The sequence below is a fragment of the Phacochoerus africanus genome, chromosome 9 (genome assembly GCF_016906955.1).
Source record: "Phacochoerus africanus isolate WHEZ1 chromosome 9, ROS_Pafr_v1, whole genome shotgun sequence".
Taxonomy (NCBI): Eukaryota; Metazoa; Chordata; class Mammalia; order Artiodactyla; family Suidae; genus Phacochoerus; species Phacochoerus africanus.
Window position 1 is genome coordinate 19,482,405 of NC_062552.1, and position 19,270 is coordinate 19,501,674.

Sequence of the window (19,270 nt, forward strand, 5' to 3'; positions counted from 1 at the left end):
GTGAGTTTCATGGATACAATGCAGATAGAAGTTAGAGTCTTGGGGGCCTTCAAGTTGAATGGTTGGAGCTAAGAGGCCTCATAAAACCAGAAAGCTTTAAGAGACAGATCCTTGTGGGTAAAAGAATGAACTAGGAAAAAAAAAAAAATTCTAGCCACTGTGCTCTGTGGGAAGAAAAAAATTTTCCCTTGAGAATTGACAAGCATAGGTTTGTTCCTCACAGGTCTGGGCTCCACCTTTCACTAGAAGTTTGGTCCAATTAGCCCCAAGGGGAGAAATTACCTTAAAGTGGTCCTGGGTTGGCAGTAATCTCAGACACCTGGCAGAGGCAGCGATAAATCCTTACTGGAAAACCTCTCCTGAGCCCCCAGAGAGAAGCCAGACAAGTCTGAACTTAGAATTTCAAATTATAAAAAAAAAAAAAAAAAGAATTTCAAATTATAAAACACAGAGGCACCTTGAAGAAAGGCAATAGGTAAGAAAGACAAGAGAGGAGTTCCCATCGTGGTGCAGTGGTTAACGAATCCGACTAGGAACCATGAGGTTTGCGGGTTTGATCCCTGGCCTTGCTCAGTGGGTTAAGGATCCGGCATTGCCGTGAGCTGTGGTGTAGGTTGCAGACGCAGCTCGGGTCCCGTGTTGCTGTGGCTCTGGTGTGGGCTGGAGACTACAGCTCTGATTCGACCCCTAGCCTGGGAACCTCCATATGCTGCGGGAAGCGGCCCTGGAAAAGGCAAAAAGACAAAAAAAAAAAAAGAAAAAAGAAAAAAAGAAAGACAAGAGAATCAGGTCCCCAAGATTTTCAAATAATGAAATTCTGGCATACGAATATAAAATAACCACAGCCAAGAAGCATGAAGGAATGAGGCAGGAGCACGTGGCCCAGCCCAGCGAAGCACGACCGCCCTTGGCGTGCAGGCCTGGAGGCTGCCGGCCCCAAAGCAGGCCCCGCCAGTCCTCCTCTGAGTTCTTCATCTGGACCCTCATCACCCTGTGCACCTCCAGGTCCGTGATCCTCTCCCCCATCTCCATCTGTGATGGCCACTGGCTCCTGGCCAAGGACCATCAATTTGGGCTGTGGCACTTGTGCATGGCCTCCAACCAGACTGCACCACACTGCCTCAGACACCTGAGTCAGGCCCACATGCCCCGGCTGGCCTGGGGCCTGTCCCTGGCCCATAGCACGGCCACCTTGGCCGTGGTGGCCGCCATCTTTGGCTTGGCGCTCCTCCTGGTGTCCCAGGTGTATGAGGACCTCCGCTCATGGCACAAGTGGGCCATGGGCTCCATCCTCCTCCTTGTCTCTTTCACCCTCTCCTTCGGGGGGCTCCTGAGCTTCCTGATCCTTCTCAGGAACCAGGTCACACTCATCGGCCTCACCCTGATCTTCTGAAGCCAGTTTGCTGCCTCTGTCCTCTTCTTCCTCAACGCCATCAGTGGCCTCCACTTCAACAGCCTCCATCCGCATCAGTGGCATCGCCCATCCCTTGGGCCACCCTACAAAATTTAGGCCCCCTTTGGAGGACATCAGGTTCTATCAGAAACTGTGGTCAAGCTGGGATTCTTCTAACATGTGACTTTGAAATTGCCACCTCTTAATCTTTGGGTGGTCAGGCCAGTGGCCCAGGGGCCTTTGCAGCTGATCTGTAGCTGAGAAACCACTGGGTCCCTCAGTGCCACCAGCTGTACCTGCTCAGCCAAGTTATTATTAGGATGATGATTTTACAAAAAGAAACCTATCTTAAAATCTTAAAAAAAAAAAAAACCCACAAATATAAAATAAGATCCTTAAAATATTTAAAGGAAGAAAGGAAAAAGTAAGATATGATTTAAATACACACACAAAAAACAGGAGTTCCCATTGTGGCTCAGTGAGTTAAGCACACAACATAGTGTCCATGAGGATGCTGGTTCAATCCCTGGCCTCACTCAATGGGTTAAAGGCTCTGGCGTTGCCCCAAGCTATGATGTAGCTCACAGATGTGGCTTAGATCTGATGTGACTATGGCATAGGCCTGTAGCTGCAGCTCTAATTTGACCCCCAGCCAAGGAATTTCTGCATGCCACAGGTATGGCCATAAAATGAAAAAAAAAAAAAAAAAAAGACCCTAGAAGATTTGAAAAATAACCAAGCACAAATGTAAAAATAACAAGATAACACTCTTGCTATCAAAAGCTCAAGAGATAGGTTAAACAGCAGATTCGAAATTGCTGAAGAATTCATGAACTTGGAAGGTCCTATTTAGGCAAAGCCTTAAAAGAGATGAAAGAATGAAACCTGTGCATGTCTGAAGGAAGAGAGTTCCAGGCAGAGGGGACATGAAAGGCAAAGGCTTTGAGGAGAAACATGTCTTATGTTCCAGCAACAGCAAGAAGGTGAGCATGGCTAGCAAAGGGGGAAGCACTGGAAGGCAAGCTGAGGGAGGCAGAGGGAGGCCGCACCGGTTTGGAGGTCAATACACAGGATCTCTGGCTTTGCCTCTGAGCTGAGAGGTGTTTCAGGATTAATTCCCTCGGCTTCCGGCTTCCGGCTTCCGTGTTGAAGAGAATGTCAGAGGCAGAGAGATAAGTTAGAAGCTTGTGCAATTTTCTAGGTGGGAGGCTGGCATCTTGCATCGAGGCAGTAGCAGAGCCTTGAGAAGGAACCAGGTTGCTGATTTATTTTGCAGGTAGAGCCAGCAGGATTTGCTGTTGGATGGGATGTGCGGTGTGAAACAAAGACAAACATCCAAGATGACTGAGCAACTGGAAGAATGGGTTGAAAGGATCTGAAAAGGGGAACAACGCCAGACACCCAAGTGGAGGATGGGGCAGATAAACACATTTGGAGTCCAGAGAAGAGAGGAGCTAGACATCCAAACTGGAGCCATGGAGTTGGTACTGAAAGCCATGAGGCTGGCCCACAACACTGAGGGAGGAAGTGTAGATGGAGAGGACAGAGAAGAGTGGGGCGACGTGCCTGAGGGGCGAGCTTCAGCAGAAGGGAGATGGGTGAGCATGGAGGGTCCGGCCTGTCCTCAATGGGTTCTGTATACACCAGTTCTCACCTAGTCAGATGGACCTGCGAGGGAGAGAAACTTAAAATAATGCCGTCTCATCTTGGGAGTGCCACATTTTGCTGTCAGCAGGAGTGCAAATCACACTGTGGCAACTCCCTGGCTGCTTCAAGCTGGAACAAACCAAGCCTGGCTCTGGCCTGATTAAAAAGGACCAACGGATGAAAGTGGCCATTAAGTTGATTCTAATCGCTGCTAATTCTAACACTACTAGATTAATTGATTGAAAATCCGGTTCTGTATATCCTTGGTTAATATTAGACCACTGGAGTAAAAAAATTAGAAATTTATTTTCAATCTATTTTATCAGCAATGGTGGGAGTAGGAGAGTCAAGCTTCTAGAATGTGACATTCAGACATGTAAACAAACACATGCAATTCTACTTCAGAAACTGCTTAAAGGCATTTTTGTAACTAGGGCTGTGGCACTTTAGGTTTTTTGGTTTCTTTCTTTCTTTCTTTTTTTTTTTTGTGGTTGTTTGGTTTGGGTTGGGTTTTTTATTTTGTTTTGCTCTAGCTGTACATAAAATGCAGAGGTTCAGGGGCCCAGGATCAAACCTGTGCCACAGCAGTGGATCCTTAACCTGCTGAGCCCACAAGGGAACTCCCCTTTTTTGTAAGTGGGTAGGGAAAGTTTGCTTTTAATCTCTTTCTCTTTTTGTTTGTTTGTTTGTTTGTTTGTTTTTTTAGGGCCGCACCCACAGCATGTGGAAGTTCCCAGGCTAGGGGTCAAATCGAAGCTGTAGCTGCCAGCCTACACCACAGCCACAGCAATGCGGGATCTGAGCCAAGTCTGTGACCTACACCACAGCTCATGCCAATGCTGGATCCTTAACCCACTGGGCTAGGCCAGGGATCGAACCCGCATCCTCGTGGATGCTAGTCAAATTTGTTTCCACTGCGCCATGATGGGAACTCCTTGCTTTGAATTTTAACTAGGAGGATTCCAAATATGAGGCCTTCTTCAGTTTTCCGCCTGAAGGAAATACTGACAATCCATAACTGTGGTTTTGCTTTTTCTATCCTCAACCTATTTTTAAAGAACTCCTATCTATGGTGTCTATACATGCAAAGGGCTTACCTTCCTGCTGCCAATTCCCTTCAGTATTTTATTTCAAAGCAGGAAACAGAAGCAGTAGGGTATCAGCCAGAGTTGGCACACAGAGTAACCGAGAAGCCTCTCTCTCCCCTTGTAGGGAGTCTTGGTCACGTTCTACCCTCTTCTTCCATAGAATGTCTCCCTTCATATTTTGATAAAACCAAGCTTCCAGGCAAAGATGTTGGCTGTTATTACTTGTTTAAGCCATAAGGTCTTATTCTTTTTTTTTTTTTTTTCCCATAAGGTCTTATTCTTGATGAGGATACTAGCATTGTTATGTGGACATTCCTGATGATTCAAGGCTATTTTAGGTACCTTTGACAGATGGTCGTACAGTAGATATTTGGGGGAGGGATGCTTGTCTTGTTCTCTAATCATAGCTACTTAACACACCTACTCTATCTCAAAGCTTGAGAGAAGCAGGATGCTGTAGTAACAGACCAAGTCCCTAGGCGTTTCTTAAAGAGGGATGTTTCTACACTTGATTTTCTTTCTTTCTTTTTTTTTTTCCTTTTGGTCTTTTTGTCTTTTAGGGCCACACTTGCGGCATATGGAGGTTCCCAGGTTAGTGGTCGAATCAGAGCTATAATAGCTGCTGGCATACACCACAGCCACAGCCACAGCAACTTGGGATCTGAGCCACGTCTGTGACCTACACCATGGCTCATGGCAATGCCAGATCCTTAACCCACTGAATGAGGTCAGGGATCGAACCCATGTCCTCATGGATGCTAGTGGGGTTCGCTGACCACTGAGCCATGACGGGAACTCCTACACTTGATTTTCAAAGTGTTTGAACTCTCAGAGACAAGCCCTGGAGACGAGGGTCACCATTATCCCAAGGACTATCCAGAGTCCACAAAGCAAATACAGTCACATCAATCTTCTGGGGGAAATTATCTTCATTAATAGAAGATAAGCTAAGAATAAAAAGAAAACTTTCTCGTTCAAGATGGCAGACTGGACCTACATCTATTTCCCCTCTTTCCTCTGTTCCCACTGAAAAAACGAAAAATAAAAATAAAAGGCGTAGATGCAACCTGTTGCATTTGGAGTGGATAAGCAATGATATCCTGCTGTACAGCACAGGGAACTATATCTAATCACTTATGATGGAACATGATGGAGGATAACATGAGAAAAAGAATGTGTATATATATTTGCATAACTGGGTCACTTGGCTATACAGCAGAAATTGACAGAACAAGGTAAATCAACTATAATTTTTAAAAGTTCACAATTATAAACAAATAAAATAAAAGGGAAAGGCAGGCCAGATGTATGAACAGATGAAAGACAATAATGATACCACTAGAAAAATAAGAATGGAACTGTGAATAGACTAGTCATTCTAAAGAATTCCTGGAAGACAGACAGCAGATGGATGGAACTGGAAAGAGAGAAGAATTCCTCTAGAAACTGAGGAAGTCTAGGACTTTCAGAGGCCATGGGAGAAGCTTCAGCTCTGAGCCTAGGAACGCAGAGACAGGATGGGCCAATGCACAGCCTTCGGGTGACACATTAAAGAAAGATCTTGGGAGCTCCCCGTTGTGGCTCAGTGGTAACAAATCTGACTAGTATCCATGAGGATGTGGGTTCCATCCCTGGCCTCACTCAGGGGGTCACGGATCTGGCGTTGCTGTGAGCTATGGTGTAGGTAGCAGAGGAGGCTGGGATCCTGTGTTGCTGTGGCTGTGATGTAGGCTGGCAGCTGTAGCTCTAATTGAATCGCTAGCCTGGAAACTTCCTCCCATATGCTGAGGGTGTGGCCCCAAAAAACAAAAAAAAAGAAAAAAAAACAAACAACCAAAGATCTCAAGCTTACACCAGAAAACTTCTCTCTTGAGAGAGATTTGTCCTCATAGGGTTTCAATGGCACCAGTCAGCCTCTGAAAAAAGCAGAGCCAAGAGAAGGAAACACTCCATTCCCAGGCCCTGCACATCTAGGATAGAGCCCTCCTCCCTATGCTGCCTGCAGAGTCCCGACGCACCCGCCCCATAGGGAGACGTGCCCAGATCCTGCCTACTCAGATGCCTCATTAGAGAAAAGCACCCAAACTCTCAGTAGAGTCCTTCAGAAATCAAAACAAATAGGTAACCAAAAATGCCTATATTTGAGACACTGAAAAGCAATGCATGAAAGAGAAGCACCGTGATAAACAAACAGAAGATCAGGTTGTTGTTTTTTTGTTTGTTTGTTTGTTTGTTTTGTCTTTTTGCCTTTTCTAGGGCCGCTCCTGCTGCATATGGAGGTTCCCAGGCGAGGGGTCCAATCGGAGCTGCAGCCGCCGGCCTACGCCAGAGCCACAGTAATGTGGGATCTGAGCCGAGTCTTCAACCTACACCACAGCTCACGGCAACACTGGATCCTTAACCCACTGAGCAAGGCCAGGGATTGAACCTGCAACCTCATGGTTCCTAGGCGGATTCGTTAACCACTGAGCCACAACGGGAACTCCCAGAAGGTCAGTTTAAAGAACAAAGGAAAACTAGAGTTCCCTGGTGGCTTAGCAGGTTAAGGACTCAGCTTTGTTACTGCTGTGGCTCTGGTCGATCCCTGGCCTGGGAACTTCTGTACACTGCAGGCACAACCAAAAGAAAAAAAAACAAACCCGCTTTAATCATAGTCACTAATACCCTCAAAAAGATTTCCTTCAGAAAGATTTAAAAGGATATGGCCTTCATAAAATAAACACAGTTGCTACAAAAGAGAAGAAAAAAAGAGAACCTTTTTGAGAAAACAGAGTCAAAGAGATTAAGTTACCTGCTCAAACAGCTGCAAAGTGGCAGAATTAAAATTCAAACCGAGGCAATCCAGTCCAGAGCTCCTGTTCTCCATGGCTGATGGCACATTAAAGCTCAAAGGCAGAGCTGAGGAAATTCTCCTTGGATTGGGTAATGGTTTCTTATATATGACACCAAAAGCATACATAAGAAAAACACAACTAGATAATATGACACATCAAAAAAAAATTTTTTTTTTGGTCTTTTTAGGGCCTTACCTGTGGCATATGGAAGTTCCCAGGCTAGGGGCCGAACTGGAGCTACAGCTGCCAGCCTACGCCACAGCCAGAGCAACGCTGGATCCTTAACCCACTGAGTAGGGCCAGGGATCGAACCTGAGGTGGGTTCATTACTGCCGCGCCACCACGGGAGCTCCCTAGACACATCAGTATTTTAAAGTTTTATCCTTCAAAAGACACCATCAATAAAGTAATAGTACAACCATAGATCATATATCCGATAAAAGACTTGCACCCAGAATTACAAGTCAACAACAGACAAACAGCCCAATGAAAAAATGGGCAGAAGAACTGAATAGACATTTACCACAAAACATATCCTTTTAAATTACACAGTATAATTTAAACAGTTATACTGTAATTATACAGTACGGCTGTATAATTTAAAAGGGTGTATTTTGTGGTATGTGAATGTTATCTCAATAAAGCTTTTTTTTTTTAAGTGTAATGAGCACCTACTTATGCAAGGCAGTACTCTAGGTTATAGGGATACAGCAGTGAGAAAAAAACCACTCTTGAGGAAAACTTATTTCAGTGGGAGGCCCAGATAAATTCCATCCCAAGGTACACAAAGAATTTGCACCTTTGCTTTTACAATTAATCTTGGTAAACTATAGACTTAACAAAGAAAAAAGAGAGGTTCTAGGACAAAAAGAGAAGTTCTGGAGAAGTTTCTGGGATAAAAGTTCTGATTTCCAGGATGGGGATAAAGAAAATCTGTGGCCAAAAAGAAAAAAGCGGGGGTGGGGGAGAAAAGAAAAAAAAAAAGAATCGTATTCTCTCACAGTTCCAGAGGTATCAGCAGGGCTAGACTCTGGGTAGAATCTCTCTTTGCCCCAGTCACTGGCATTCCTTGGCTTGCAACTCTGTCACTCCAATTGCCGCCTCTGTTGTCACATGACCTTCTCCCTGCCTGCCTCTGTGTCCAAATTTACCTCTGCTTATCAGGATGCCAGTCAGATTGGATTAAGGGTTGCATCTTAATGACCTCTGCAAAGACCCTATTTCCAAATAAGGTCACATTCACAGGCAGCAGATGCTAGGGCTTCCCCCTATCTTTTTGGGAGGACACAATGCAATGCACTTTGCAACAGAAGGGCTTTCTGAAATCTTCGCACTTTGTCTCATTATTGACCTCACGGAGCACCTCGAGCAGACAGCATGTTCTAAGTTTAAGTGTCAATGGAACCAACCATTCTACAGTAGGAAGAAAGAAAATTCAGGTCTTTAGACATTGGGGATTTTTCCTCATCTGTAGCCGCCCTCCCCCCAAAAAAACCAGCCAAGCTAGAATTAATGACAAAAAACTTCAGAACATTAGAAACCTCCATCCCAGAATATGGTACCTTATCACTAGAAGTTAAAGACATTGAATGGTGATGGTTTATTATGGCTGCTGCTGGTTTTGAAATGAAAAGGCAGAATGAGCTATGAAAGATGAACTTTGTGATGAACCTTGACTGTTCCTCAGCTGCTACATCATTTCTGTGCTAAAATTTCTGATCAAGGGGGAAAGTATGATTTTTAAAATTATCTCCTGCAGGGAGTTCCCGTTGTGGCGCAGTGGTTAACGAATCCAACTAGGAACCATGAGGTTGTGGGTTCGGTCCCTGCCCTTGCTCAGTGGGTTAAGGATCCGGCGTTGCCGTGAGCTGTGGTGTAGGTTGCAGACGCGGCTCGGATCCCGCGTTGCTGTGGCTCTGGCGTAGGCCGGTGGCTACAGCTCCGATTGGACCCCTAGCCTGGGAACCTCCATTTGCCGCAGGAGCGGCCCAAGAAATAACAACAACAACAACAACAAAGACAAAAGACAAAAGACAAAAAAAAATTATATCCTGCAAAACCCTGGAAAGGTAAACTCCAGAAAAATTGCCTTTTATTGGTTGTTATCTATGTCCCCACGCTCTGGACCACTGTCTGGATGGAGGCTGAGTGAATGAAGTAAGTTGTTCTTTAGCTTGACGAAAATGTACACTAAAAACATTATGATCAAATCATACCAATGAATGGGTTGTATTTTCCCCTTCCAGGTTCTCCTTCAGTTTATTCAACATACATACACATACTTCAGCAAAGGCATCCTCTTTGAGAAACAGTTCTCATTTTCATTTCATATGCTATCACAAAAATTATCCTTCATTGCCACCCTTCTTCTTTTGTCTTTTTGCCTTTTCTAGGGCCGCTCCCTCGGAATATGGAGGTTCCCAGGCTAGGGGTCTAATCAGAGCTGAACCCGCCCGACCTACACCACAGCCTCAGCAATGAGGGATCCGAGCCGCATCTGCAACTTACACCACAGCTGGATCCTCAACCCACTGAGCAAGGCCAGGGATCGAACCTGCAACCTCATGGTTCCTAGTCAGATTCGTTAACCACTGTGCCACAACAGGAACTCCCCACCTTATTCTTTATTATTCTTTTTTGTTATTCTGCATCATCCCATTGAGGTAATTATTATAACTGACTTTCCTATTTCCTTAATGCTAGAAAATCAGGTTGTTTGTTTGTTTTTTAACTGTGCCCATGTGGAAGTTATCAGGCCAGGGATCAAACCCAAGCCACAGAAGTGACAATGCCCAGTCCTTAACTGCTAGGCCACCAGAGAACTCCTAGGTGTTTCTTTGTTCCCTATATTTGGCTTTTATCAGTAATGCTGCATGGAAATGCTTCTACAGGCGCAGGAAAATTAAAAAAAAAAAAAAAAAAAAAGGCAAGTTGCTGCCTTCCTGTCTGAGGGAAGTGAAAAGAGCTCAAAGAGGGCCTAATTTGAAAGATCCAAATGGATCTTCTGGACATCATTTTCTTGCAGGCTATTCAGAACAGGCTGTATTTATGGTTTGTCCTGTTTGTGGTTTACTGGCTAACAAAACTAGGTTGGTAAACTCCTGCTTTTCAGAGCCAGTGAGCTCTAACAAAATGGGCTGTATTTTTCTATTTCAATCTAGCCCCTGGGGGCTGCCAGAGACTTTCTCTTCGTTTTATTATTCTTCCTTCCTTGCTTTATCAGCCTCTAATGTGACAAACACTGTCTTTGCTGCTGCAGCCTTGAGCCTCAGGGGTGACCGCAGGCCAGGCGTTATCATCTGAGCAGCCTGGACCAGAAGTCAGAGCAATGCTAGAAAGGTGGTGATTTCCTGTTCATGGTGGAGGTAACCAGATAAACCAGAAAACAGAACAACTCAGTGGCCTGAGGGGTAGCATTCAGTGAAAGGGTGAGTGTGAGGAGGAGGAAGCGATAAAGACATTTATTATATTCATATTTATTTATGTACCAACTCTTAGAGTAAATACTTTACAATCTTTTCTAAAAACTGCTGCAGAGAAACCTGCTATTGGATGGTCCTTGTATTACAAACACCAGAGTTTTATATTCCTGGAGACACTGTTTCCACATTAAGAGAAAAAATTTCAGAAGGTAAAACCTTGGGTGTGTATCATGGGCTTTAAATAGTCTCCCTAATTATGAGATTAGCTTAGCTTTCAATTGACTCAGCACTTTTCTTTCTTCCTAAATTTAATTCTTACTAATGGGGTCAGCCCTGCTACCTAAATAAGTGCTTTGTCCTGTGCTCTAATAACTAATCATCACCTTTAGAAAATATGCACAAGGGAAGACCAGAGAGAATGCAGACACCATCTGCCAGCAACGGCTGGGAAAACCCTGTCAGTGCTCGGCAATGTCCAAGTTCAGATGCGAGATGTTTTGTGTGTCGATGACAGTAAATCTGCTTCGTGTCAAATTCTGAAGGTAGCTGGTGATTACCAGTCAGCTGAATCAGACAAACTGATTTCTGACAAAATTCCAAGATTGTTCACCCTTTAGATTCCATTTATCAGCAGGCCTATGATTAGCTGGTCAAGGAGTTCTTATTTGTTTACTTAATTTTTTTTGGCCACTCCTGCAGTGTGCAGAAGTTCCCGGGCCAAGCATCCAAACCGTGCTACAGCAGTAACCTAAGCCACAGCAGTGATAATACTGGATCCTTAACCTGCTGAGCCACCAGAGATCTCCCAGAGTGTTCTGTAAACAACAAGGATTTATTGTATAGCACAGGGAACCACAGTCGCTATCTTATAATAAACTATAATAGAAAATAACTGAGAAAAAGAATATAGATACAAACACACACACACACACGTGCATGTAATCAAATCACTTTGATATATACCTGAAACTAACACAATATTGTAAATTAGCTATACTTCAATTTAAAAAAAAGCTTTTGGTTTTGGTTTTGTTTTTTTTTTTGCCTTCTACGGCTGCTTCCCGCGGCATATGGAGTTTCCCAGGCTAGGGGTCTAATCAGAGCTGTAGCCACTGGCCTACGCCAGAGCCATAGCAACGCGGGATCTGAGCCGCGTCTACAACTATACCACAGCTCACGGCAATGCCGGATCCTTAACCCACTGAGCAAGGCCAGGGATCGAACCCGCAACCTCATGGTTCCTAGTCGGATTCATTAACCACTGCGCCACTACAGGAACTCCAAAAAAAGAGTTCTCCTAGAGTTCCTGCCATGGTGCAGCAGAAACGAATCGGACTAGCATCTGTGATGATGTGGGTTCCATCCCTGGCCTCGCTCGGTGGATAGGGAATCCAGTGCTGCTGTGAACTGTGGTGTAGGTTGCAGAGGAGGCTCAGGTCCCACGTTGCTGTGGCTGTGGTGTAGACGGGCAGCTGTAGCTCCGAGTCGACCCCTAGCCTGGGAATTTCCATATGCCAGAGACTCGGCCCTAAAAAGCAAAAAAAAAAAAAAAAAAAAAAAAAAAAAAGAGAGAGAGAGAGAGAGTTCTCCTATAGAATTTAACTTTCTGTCATTAAGCAAATGATTATTCACGTATTCCTTATGAAAGAGAAAGAACAAAATGGAAGGAAGTAACACATTTCAATTAATAATCTATCCTATTAATAACATGAAAAAATGTAAATGGTTTGTAATATTCATATTATCATCAATATAATAGCCATTTATAATAGTCCTTTTCTTCGCAAGGCAATTTTACATACTTCATATTATTTGAAGCTTCCATTAAAAATCTGAGAGAGGCAAGATAGATATTGTCATTCCTCACAGGTATACAGAATATTCTGGTTGAATCAGCTGGAATTCTGTGGCTCACCAATCAGAACTTAGTGTCCTGTTTTTCCAAAGCAAGCCACTAAGTTTTGATGGGGAATATGAAGAATGACAATGAGCCCGGGTTGCTTTTTCCTGATCTTTCTCCCTTCCAGCATTTTCTCTTGCCTAGGCAGCCGCTAAACTCTTCATGAGCTACAGTCCTTCATCACTGACCTGCCTGAGCCTGGAAAATGGTTTTAGATAAAGCAGCTCAGAAAGTACCTGCAGGAGAGGTTTACACCTGCTGTTCCTGCATCTACAAGGGGCCCCTGGGCCCTCAAATCCTCACCACCAAACCAAAGAGGTAAGAGGAAGGAAATCCAGACAATACATTTAGCTTGGTGCCATGCCAAGAAGGTTAAAAACTCGCCAATTTTTCAGTACTATAGTCTCTGTACTGACTTTCTCCACTGAGAGCTGATAAAGGAAAATAAGATCTAGAAAACCTGTGCCGGTCAACACAGAGGATTAGTCAGGAATTTACTGGCAACAGAGATAATGCCTTACAATTACAGCGTAAAATGACTTCCTATTAGAAGGTCAAGGGAAATAGGATCCAGTGTTGGTTTTTCTTTTTTCTTTTCTTTTTTTGTCTTTTTGCTATTTCTTTGGAGGTTCCCAGGCTAGGGGTCGAATCGGAGCTGTAGCCACCGGCCTACGCCAGAGCCACAGCAACTCGGGATCCGAGCCGCGTCTGCAACCTACACCACAGCTCACGGCAACGCCGGATCGTTAACCCACTGAGCAAGGGCAGGGACCGAACCCGCAACCTCATGGTTCCTAGTCGGATTCGTTAACCACTGCGCCACAACGGGAACTCCCAGTGTTGGTTTTTCAACACAGGAAGGGCATTCGTGTGGAATGGGGGAGTAAACAGATTCTGTGAAGCTCCAAAGGGCAGGTGGCACAGGGAACAAACAGGAGAAAATACAGACCAAACAAACAAACAAAAAAGTGTTGAATCTGTCCTTTCACAATATTCTAAGGATCAGATTATTAAGGAGATGATGGAGAGAGTAACACAGATGTTTCCTCATCATTAAACCCATCAAGTGAATGACAGAAACGTCAGCATTAGAGTTAATACAACCAGGCTGCTGAAGATTAGCCAAGTTCTCTGAAGCAACAGCATCTCTGTATAAAGCAGACAAATGTGCAGACAGAAAGGGCACTAATGAGAGATCCCTGTCCCAGGCATGGCTGGAAGCATTACAAATATGCAAAAAGACTTCACATGTGACAAAGAAGGTCTCTAGATGCAATAATGACACTGTACTGGGAGAGATAATGGGAAATATGAATAATTGGGGAGGGAAAATCTTGAATAACCTGAAAAGACAACAGAAATTAAAGATGACAACATGTTAGGTTAACAAAGAAACAAAGAATGAATTAAAACTCCTCAGAATGCTTGCGGAAAATCAACAGGCAAAAATATGCAAGGATATTCGGGGAATGAGAAGAAAAGGCAATGGTAGACTCTAATACTCATTATATAGCAAAAATCATCCAAAATACATATACTAAAATGATTTTTCATTAGGGCTAACTCTATAAGAAACAAACAGTAACAAAATAATGGGATGGGAATTTCTATTTAAGAAATGCTGGGAGTTCCCCCTGAGGCACAGTGGGGTAAGAATACAATTGCTGTGGCACAGGCCGCAGCTGCAGCTTGGATTCAATCCCTGGCCCAGAAACTTCCATGAGCCATGGGTGGGGGAATAATACAAAACAAAACAAAAGAGAAAAGAGAAAATGAAATGCTATCATGATAACAAATATTCCTAAGAGGAAAATTCAAAAGTTCAAAAGAGAAACAAAAAAGTAATGGCAACAGTTAAAAAAAAAAGGAGGAGTTCCTGTGGTGGCACAGTGGTTAATGAATCCGACTAGGAACCATGAGGTTGCAGGTTCAATCCCTGCCCTTGCTCAGTGGGTTAACGATCCGGTGCTGCCGTGAGCTGTGGTGTAGGTTGCAGACGCGCCTCGGATCCCGCGTTGCTGTGGCTCTGGTGTAGGCCGATGGCTACAGCTCTGATTCGACCCCTAGCCTGGGAACCTCCATATGCCTCGGGAGCGGCCCTAGAAAAGGCAAAAAGACAAAAAACAAACAAACAAACAAAAAATATATAAAGAAAGTTACAAAAACCACTAAAAAAAAAAAGAAGGAGGAGGGGAAATAAAATATTAGTTTCAAATGCAGGGACAAAATTAATTTGGGCCAATTAAGGAATCAGATATTATCAAAGACAAGGTAGGTAAATGCAGAAATATTCAAGTTCCACAAAATAGCATTCTCCAAGAAGCATTTATTTAGGACCTGTTATGAATGAACGCAGTGCTAAAAATTAGGAATACAAAGATGAAAGAAGCAGGTTTGACTGGACCAGCCTGGCAGATTAACATAGGGACATTCCTTCCAATGGACAATTGGCCAGGCAGTATAAAACTCACACACACATTGTAACACCCATTTCTTTGAGTACAGTGAGTTCGACAAACTATTTTGTTTAATTAATACACTGTAATCTCTTTTTCTATGGTGTATTCTGTGTTTTGGAGAATGAATTTTGATCCGTAAAGGATGATGAAAGCTGTACAAGTAATAATGACACACCTATCAAAACCAAAGAAAGAGTATTATGATGAATGTCAAAACGCAAGTTTTACTGGGGCTCAAGTGCAGTCTGGAAAAACGTCGAGAAAACAAGCAGGAATCAACAAGTGTGACGGGCAGAATTCCAAGAGGGCCCCAGGACATTCATTCCCAGGATCACTCCCATCACTATGCTATGCCTCACGGCAAAAAGAATTCTGCTGATACAATTCAGGTAACTCATCAGTTGGCCTTAAGACAGTGAGATGATCTGAGTAGCTCTAACCCATCATATGAGCCCTTCAAAACAGAAAGTCATTCTCTCTGGTAACAGAAAGGGAAGTCAGAGAGAAGATACTGGTTGTGACAAAAAAAAAAAAAAAAATGCCAGTGCCAGCTTTGACGATGGAGGGCACACGTGAGCAGCCTATAGGAGCTGAGAGGAACTCCCCATGACCGCCAGCACGAAATAGGAATCCCAGTCCTATAATGGAGAGACTGATTCTTCCAACACCTGAAAGAATTGGGAAGCAGAAACTTCCCCCACCCCCCAAGCCTCTAGAGGAAAACACATTCAGCTGACAACTTGATTCGGGTCTAGGCAATGCTGCTAAATGCCAATAAGTGGGCTTTGTTTTTAAGCCCCACGTTTGTGGTGTTTTGTTGCACAGCAATAGCAAATTGATGCCGTGAAGAACTAGGTGCAAATCTACTGACATTACGAAACATTGTGAAGAGCCTCACAAACACCACTGCAGCCTAGTAAGACTAATGCATCCTAGGAATAGGGGCTAGAAGAAACTAGAGGCATGCGATGATGAGATTGAAGGCAAACAGAGGAAGGATTGCCAAGATGGGGACTTGCCTTGAACAACCTGGTACAGCACTGATTTATAATGCCCTATTCCAGACTAAGTGGCACATACATTTATATAACAACGACAACAGCATAAGCTTTTATTAACACAGAGCTAAGATCCTAGGCAGAAGCAATGTGAAATCTGTCCAGAGGGACAGTGCCCGACACAAGAGCACGTAGGACTCCACCAGAAAAACAATCCCCACTAAGATGAACTACCCTAAAAACAAAAGTAATACACAACAGGGAGCAAACCAGCACAAAGAAGAGGTGGCGGATGTAACGAGTGGGAACAAGAAACAGAAGCGTGTGGCTGTGGTGTAGGCCAGCGGCTGCAGTTCCGATTCGACCCCTAGCCTGGGAACCTCCATATGTCGCGGGTGCAGCCCTAGAAAAGACAAAAAGACAAAAAAAAAAGAAATAAATAAAGAAACAGAAGTAAATTATACCTAAGAGACACTACAAATTCAGTATGCTTAAAGTGGTGAAAGAGATTAGAAGTGAGGAGAGAAGATAAAAATCATAATAAAATAGTATAGTAAGATTTTTTTTTTAAGGGCATGGTTGAAAAATATCCAAATCAGAAGTTGTGTACTTAGAAATAAAGCTATTGGATTTAAAATTCAATGAACTGAAATGTAAGCTATATCTGAGGAAATCACCCAAAATTCAAAGAAGTAAAAAGTTAAAAATGCAAAGGAGAAAATAAGAGTCCTGAAGTTAACAATGATCCAATACACATCTGATGACTCCAAAAGAAAGGGTGCAAAGAATTGGGAGGAAACAAAATGTCAAGAGATAATGGCCAAGAAGTTTCCAGAATTGATGAAAGACAAAAATCTTCATATCCAGGAAGTAAAAGAAGTTCTGAACAAGCAAAAATAATTCCATTTCTAGTCTCACTAAAATGAAACTGCAGAACGCCAAGGTCAAAGATGAAATCTTACAAAGAACCAGAGACAAGAGACAGATTATCTTCAGAGGGGCAAGAACTAGTCTGACAGCAGCAAATGACAGAAGATAATACAAATAATATCTTCAAAGTCCTGAGGGACAAAACTGCCAACCTAACACTCTACACTCATTTAAACTATCATTCAAGAGTAACAAGAGAAATTCCGTAGTGGCTTAGTTAGTGGGTTAAGGAAATGGTGTTGTCACTGCTGTGGTGTGGGTTTGATCCCTGGTCCGGAAATGTCCACATGCTGAAGGCACGGGCCAAAAAGAAAGAAAGAAAAGAAGAACACTCTTATGATAGACCATGATGGATGATAATATAAGAAAGAGAATGCAGGAGTTCCCGTCGTGGCGCAGTGGTTAACAAATCCGACTAGGAACCATGAGGTTGTGGGTTCAATTCCTGGCCTTTCTTCAGTGGGTTAAGGATCTGTTGTTGCCGTGAGCTGTGGTGAAGGTCCCAGACGTGGCTCGGATCCTGCATTGCTGTGGCTCTGGTGTAGGCTGGCGGCTACAACTCCGATGAGACCCCTAGCCTGGGAACCTCCATATGCCGCGGGAATCGGCCCTAGAAAAGGCAAAAAAAAAAAAAAAAAGAACGGGAATGTGTACATAATCGGATGACTGCGTCACTGTGCTGTACAGCAGAAATAGGCACACCATTGTAAATCAACTATATCCTGATAACAATTTTTAAAAAGAAAGAAAATATGCCTTTAAAAAATAGAACGTCCTTTATAGGCAGAGCTTTATAGAAGCTCATACTATATGAAGATAAGTGACACTGAAGGCACAGCCACAGAGCTAGACTGCCATCAAAGCAAGAGGGACTGAGGGCATGAGGACACTTCGGAAATGTGACATTTCAGCTCCACCCTGAGGGCTGAGCTGTTGCTCTTGAAGAAAGAAAGATATTCTGGGCCACAGGTACTGACCATAGAGGGAAGCATGGGATCCTGCGAGCGACGGCATATTTTGAGTAGTTCCATATGGCTGGAATGTAGCATATGTACGGGAAATGATGAGATAAGAGACTGAAAGCATAAACCAAGAAGAAATAATAAACGCTACAGAGGTCACACTAAGAGGTCAGCACTTTATCTAGCAGGCAGTGGGGAGACATTGAAGATTTAAGAAAAAAACTGGGGAGTTATTGTGATAAAATATATATAACACAAAATCTGTCACTTTAGGTATATGATTCAGTACATTCCTTCTTGTGCAACCCTCACCATCTCCAGAACTTTTCACCATTCCAAACTGAAACTCTGTATCCATTCGACATTAGCATTTCCCGCCTCTTGGCAGCCCCTGGTAATCGTGATTCTACTTTCTGCCTCTATGAATTTGACTATTCTGGATATTTCATATAAGTGGAATCATACAAGATTGCCCTTTTCTATCCGGTTTATGTCGCTAAGCATATTATCTTCCACATTCATCCATGTTGTAGCATGTGCTACAATATCCTTCCTTTTTCGGGCTGAATAATATTCTGTTGTGTGTATAGACCATTTTGTGTATCCATTCATCTGTTGATGGTCATGGCATTGAATACTTTGCACTGTTTTGTTTTTTTTTAATATATATATGGCTACACCTGCAGCATATGTAAGTTCCTGGCTAGGGGTAGAATTGGAGCTGCAGCTGTCGGTCTATGCCACAGCCACAGCAATACCAGATCCGAGCCATATCTGCGACCTACACTCTACATCTGCGATCTTTAACCCACTGAGAGAGGCCAGGGATCAAACCAGCATCCTTACGGACACTATGTTGGGTTGTTAACCCACTGAGCTGCAACAGCAACTCCCAACATTGGAGATTTTGAAGCAGAGATGTGATGTGTTCACATATCTGCATAAGAAAGTAACCCTCACAGGGGACTAAAGGATGGTACTTGTGAGTCAAGAGAGGACTTTGTTTCAAGAAAGTCAGAATGGTCAACTGGGTGGAAGAAGTCTAGTGAAAGGACGTCAGAAAAAGTCTCTCCAGATTTGGGGAGAGTAGTTGCTGCATAAGAGCAGTTAGGAAAACCAATGTAAACAGGTAAAGACTAGTTAGCTACTAGCATACTCCTACACACATATATGTCTGGGGAAAAGTCTTTCTGACACTATAATAAAATGTTGAGCATTTGGCACCTAGAATTTGGATGTGTTGTAGCTTTAAGACAAGGAGGTTGAAGATATTGAATTAATAAAACATTTCAACCTCCCGATAAGTACAAATGTACTGAGAGACGGTAAAGATAAATTTTATTGAAAATAAGCCATTTTAAGAGGTTATTTTGAAAAAATTTTGAAGAATGGCAACTATGTTATATTGACACATTGTACGCTTCATTTTAATGAAAGAAATAGCAAACAAAAAAAAAAGTTAAGATAGGCTGATAATCACAATCTTAGAATAATAAGATCCATACTTACCCCCACCACAAGATAAAAGACTACAAACTGCAACATTTAAATTTGTGGGTGGCATAAAACTAAAGGAGAACATAGGCAAAAGATTCTCTGGCATGGATAGTACAAATGTTTTCTTGCTTTTTTTTTTT

General features: G+C 43.2%; 1 protein-coding gene and 1 pseudogene across 1 annotated transcript in view; one reads left to right on the top strand and one right to left on the bottom strand.

The window, feature by feature from the left end:
• Positions 1–19,270, bottom strand: part of KIAA0319 (KIAA0319 ortholog) — a 100,098-nt gene that overhangs the window by 74,603 nt on the left and 6,225 nt on the right. The gene's annotated exons all lie outside the window — the stretch shown is intronic.
• On the top strand, positions 863–1,510 carry LOC125136548 (voltage-dependent calcium channel gamma-like subunit; annotated as a pseudogene).